Source organism: Rhinopithecus roxellana, chromosome 10 (assembly GCF_007565055.1).
Source record: "Rhinopithecus roxellana isolate Shanxi Qingling chromosome 10, ASM756505v1, whole genome shotgun sequence".
Taxonomy (NCBI): domain Eukaryota; kingdom Metazoa; phylum Chordata; class Mammalia; order Primates; family Cercopithecidae; genus Rhinopithecus; species Rhinopithecus roxellana.
The window spans coordinates 52,344,509-52,350,020 of record NC_044558.1 but is presented as its reverse complement, the minus strand read 5'-3'; the positions used below and the strand labels follow the sequence as shown (position 1 = coordinate 52,350,020).

At 40.3% G+C, this 5,512-nt stretch overlaps 1 pseudogene across 1 annotated transcript; it reads right to left on the bottom strand.

The window, feature by feature from the left end:
* Positions 1 to 722: 722 nt before the first annotated feature.
* LOC104674739 lies at positions 723 to 2,249 on the bottom strand (annotated as a pseudogene). Its single transcript, XR_004059468.1, has one exon. The product of XR_004059468.1 is annotated as a zinc finger protein 639 pseudogene (transcript).
* Between the last annotated feature and the right edge of the window lie 3,263 nt (positions 2,250 to 5,512).

Below are 5,512 nucleotides of genomic sequence, written 5' to 3'. Positions count from 1 at the left end.
TTACTTCCTCATTAGTGTCTTCTTTGTAATTAGCAGAAACTCTTGGAAATCAAGTTATTATTTCATATCAATTCCTTTTCTTTTTTTTGAGTTATGATACAGTTATTTATTATTGTGTAAGTCCTTATTAATTAGTTCCTCCCTCATCCCATCTTAAAATATTCAACAATAGATAGGGGCTCAAAATTTTTTTTTTTTTAAAAAAACAGACTGCCATGAAAACCAAATCTTTTCTTCTTGTGATAATAGTGGCTTCCTAGTGTTATTTCTTATTAATAGGAGTATCCATGGATTTAATTGTATATTGCATTTTATTTCTGGTCATGTAATAATTTCATGACTTCATACACCAAAAAAACTAATCTTGTCTTGAGTTTTAAAAAGAAAAAGTTACTAGCACTCATGGTTAAGGAAGGAAAACTGCAGCTCATTTCAATACATTTGTTTCTTTTCAATTCATGAAATCGAGCACATGCAAGAAACAGGATGACAGTCACCAAGAGTGGTTAAAACTGCAAACTATCACGCAATTGAAAATACCACATTAAAGATATATTTATATACTGAAAATGGAGCAATGCCAAAAATATTTTATAATTTACAAAAGTTACTTGTTAAAGGCAAATTTCATAATTGTGTTTACAATCATCCATTTAATCATCTCCAAAAAAAAGGCTGAATTTATTATTTTAAACTAACATTCTGTAAGTTAAAGAGAATAATCAAGTTGTCTCATGGACTGGATGGAAGGTGAGTTATTAATTCCCTTTCATTTCCAAACCTCATCAAGCAGTCACTACATTTATGAGGTAAGTCAGCTGAATGCTTGAAATCTAGATGAATTTTAAGATCTTCAATTTGTCCTGTTGAATATTCACAATATTGACATAAATAAATCCCTTCAGATAAATGTGAATTTAAATGCTTGCAATATTCTAGCATACTTGAAAAGCCTTTCCCAAAGTCATCACAAACATGAGGAAAAATTTTAGTATGTTCAAAAGCAACATGCCTGTTAACATTTGTATGACATCTACTCTGAAAACCACATACTTGCCACACAAAGAAGTTTTTACATTTGTCAAAGGTAATTTTGCTTAAGAGGCTATACTGTCCATGTTCTCCATTGTTATCACTTTATTAATTTACATGCATGCTCATTTACCACATGGCTATGCAAGTCTTCTGGATCATTAGTTTCATGTTCACAGAACTGACACAAGTACTGTTCATCACAGCTGTGCTCCTGGAAATGTAGGTAGAGTTCACTGCTTGAGGAGAACTGTACATCACACTGTTCACACCAATAGAGGTGATCACTAAAATGGGTGTCTGCAATGTGCTGACTGAGGTTCTCAAAAATTACTGTCTTATAATCACAGTATTTACAAAAGTAGGGATCCTCTTCATGTAGTTTGGCATGTTCTATCAGAAGCATATTGGTAGAGAAACTTTCCTTACATACTAGACACACATTTGAATCAGTACATTTATGCTTCAGGATCATATGCTGCTTTAAGTCAGAAAAATATTTGCTGTTAAACTCACAAAGTTCACATTTATAGAGGCCACTGCTATTAGCTCTCAGTAAAGGCCATTTCTACTGGGCAGTCACATTCAAACTTGGCTCTTGTCAAGAATTTTACAAAGTTTAGCTGGTGGTTCTTCATCAGTTTGGTCTTGGAGACTCTCAGAGGAATTGTTTTCTGTCTCTATATCATAATCGTCAGAAATCGCATGCACTTCTACAGCAATTGGAACATCTTCAGCAGTGTGAACTTCTATAGGACTCTCCTCTTGGGTCTGCTGGTTGACTGATTCAGGTGAGTCACACTCTTCATCACAAATTTCAATATCAGCAGATTTTTCTGTAGAAAAGGCAGTGTGGTCTAGAATTCTAAGTACAGGACTGGGAACCAGGTAGTTCTGATTTCTGTTTCTGGCCTTGATTCCATTTGCAAATTTTGGCAAGTCATTTGATGTCTTGGTATCAGAATCATTATCTTTGTTGTCAAAATATTTTAAATCTGGCTGTCTCATAGAACAGACACTGTAACAATGATCAGAGAAAATTCCATTGAATCCATCTGCAATTCTGCTTATTCCAGAGGAATCTGAATAACGAGAAGGGTGTAGAATCTTCCTTTTTCTTTTTTTAGGATACTCATTCATATCTTTTCAAATTGGTGTAATTCTTACTACTGGAGTGAGGAAAAATGAATTGCAATAAGTTTCTCTAGACGGTAAAAAATGCCCGTCAGTCCCCGCCCCCAGCCCGCCCTGCCAGCCCACGCGCAGTTCAGAGACTGCCCAGGCCGCGGTGCCGGAGTGCGGGCGGAGGGGCCGCGAGGTCCTTCCCGCGGACTCACGGCTGCGGGCGGACAGCGCTGCTATGGCCCTAGAGCTCCCGGACCCTGTGTTGGGCCGACCCCTCTCCCTCTCCGTGTGCCCCACGCCCTGCGCGTCAGGACCCTGGCCTAGGCTCCGCAGCCGCACTGCCCTGGCCGCCATCAATTCCTTTTCAATTGACGTTTGAATCCGAGAATTACAGTAAGCATTTATCTACATAAAGCCAAAATGAATACTCACTTAATAACAAGGCAACTAACAACTCCTTTCATTTTTCTTTCTTTCTTTTTTTTTTTTTTTTTTTTTTTGAGACAGAGTCTTGCTCTGTGACTCAGGCTGAAGTTCAGTGGCACCATCTCAGCTCACGGTGACCTCTGCCTCCCAGGTGCAAGTGATTCTCCTGCTTCAGCCTCCTGAGTAGCAGGGATTGCAAGCACACGCCACCACACCCAGCTAATTTTTGCATTTTTAGTAGAGATGGGGTTTCACCATGTTGGTCAGGCTTGTCTTGAACTCCTGACCTCATGATCTGCCTGCCTCAGCCTCCCAAAGTGCTGGGATTACAGGCGTGGGTCACCACACCCAGCCTAAACTATTTCTTATCACTATGGTATACAAACTATTCTCCCCAAATCTACCCTTCTACTCCTCAGCCCACATACACTTTTATACTTTTTATGCTTTTTCCTTCCTAATCTAAACTTTCTAAGCTATGAGACAACAGAGAAATCCCTTTTACTCCCCTAAAAATAGACAATTCTATCAAATAAGAACGTGTATAAAAGGTCTTCTGAAATTTGGGAGGCTGTAGAGAAATGTTATTATTTCTTTATTCTAAAAATGTTATTATTGTATTATTTCTTCTCAAGCACGTATAGTAGATGAGAAGAGAAAAGGCTGATAATTCATTATACATGTTCCACGACCTACACCAAAGGGTTGTAGCTATTTCAGGGAAATCTGTGTACTGAAACATTTATTAAAGATTAGACAGTATTTAATCATTTGCTGATATTAGTTTTATATTACTTATATGTTTGATATATTTGAAAAAAATCAGTAGAAAAAGATCATTGTCCAAAATGGGGAAACAGAAAATATATGTTAATCATAGGCAATATCATAAATTAATGAGTTAAATTAGCGGAAGTTTGATAAACAGCAGGGTTTTTAGTAGACGATGATTTCAAGAGCATTATTATGATCAAATAGTCAATAATAGTAGTGATAGATGGAATGCTTTTACTTGAGTTTCTCTCTTTCTCCCCTCACCCCCACTTGTCTTTATCTCTATCTCCACTCCTTTTGTTATCATTCACATTTCAATTTATTTTTACATAGGTGGTTTCTGCTTACCAGTCACTTAAGAAGCTGAGCTGTAGATTCCCTTCCAAGATGGCCAAATAGGAACAGCTCCAGTCTGCAGCTCCCAGCATGATTGAGGCAGAAGACAGGTGATTTCTGCATTTCCAACTGAGGTACCTGTTTCATCTCACTGGGAGTAGTTGGACAGTGGGTGCAGCCCACAGAGGATGAGCTGAAGTAAGGTGGGGCATTGTCTCACCCAGGAAGCACAAGGAGTCAAGGGATTTCCCTTTCCTAGCCAAGGGAAGCCGTGACAGACTGTACCTGGAAAAGCAGGACATTCTTACCAAAATACTGTGCTTTTCCAATGGTCTTAGCAAGTGGTACACCAGGAGATTATATCCTGTGCCTGGCTTGGTAGGTCCCACACCCACGGAGCCTTGCTCACTGCTAGTGCGGCAGTCTGAGATCGACCTGCCAGGCAGCAGGCAGGGGGAAGTTCATCCGCCATTGCTGAGGCTTGAGTAGGTAAATAAAGCAGCCTGGGAAGCTTGAATTGGGCAGAGCCCACCACAGCTCAGCAAGGCCTACTGCCTCTGTAGATTCCACCTCTGGGGGCAGGGCATAGCTGAACAAAAGGCAGCAGAAACTTCTGCAGACTTAAACATTCCTGTCTGACAGCTCTGAAGACAGCAGTGCTTCTCCCAGCATGGTGTTTGAACTCTGAGAGTGGACAGGCTGCCTCCTCAAGTGGGTCCCTGACCCCTGTGTAGCCTAATGCCTAACTTGGAGATGCCTCCCAGTGGGGTCCAACTGACACCTTATACAGGCAGGAGCCCCTCTGGGACTGAAGCTTCCAGAGGAAGGATCAGGCAGCAATATTTGCTGTTCTGCAATATTTGCTGTTCTACAGCCTCAACTAGTGATACTCAGGCAAATGGGGTCTGGAGTGGACCTCCAGCAAACTCCAGCAGCCCTGCAGCTGAGGGACCTGTTGGAAGGAATCTAACAAACAGAAAGGAATAGCATCAGCATCAACAAAAAGGACATCCACTCCAAAACCCCATTTGTAGGTCACCAACATCAAAGACCAAAGGTAGATAAAACCACATAGATGGGGATAAACCAGAGCAGAAAAGCTGATAATTCTAAAAACCAGAGTGCCTCTTCTCCTCCAAAGGATCGCAGCTCCTTGCCAGCAATGGAACAAAGCTGGACAGGGAATGACTTTGATGAGTTGACAGAAGAAGTAGGCTTCAGAAGGTCAGTAATAACAAATTTCTCTGAGCTAAAGGAGGATGTTTGAACCCATCACAAGGAAGCCAAAAACCTTGAAAAAAGATTAGACGAATGGCTAACTAGAATAAAAGTGTAGAGAAGACCTTAAATGACCTGATGGAGCTGAAAACTATGGCATGAGAACTACGTATTGCATGCACAAGCTTCAGGAGCCGATTCAATCAAGTGGAAGAAAGTATCAGTGATTGAAGATAAAATTAATGAAATGAAGCAAGAAGAGAAGTTTAGAGAAAAAAGAGTAAAAAGAAACAAACAAAGCCTCCAAGAAATATGGGACTATGTGAAAAGACCAAATCTACATTTGATTGGTGTACCTGAAAGTGATGAGAATGGAACAAAGTTGGAAAACACTCTTCAGGGTATTATCCAGGAGAACTTCCCCAACCTAGCAAGGCAGGCCAACATTCAAATTTGGGAAATACACAGAACACCACAAAGATACTCCTCGAGAAGATCAATCCCAACACACATAATTGTCAGATTCACCAAGGTTGAAATAAAGGAAAAAATGTTAAGGGCAGCCAGAGAGGTTGGGTTACCCTGTAGCTCCACATAGTTA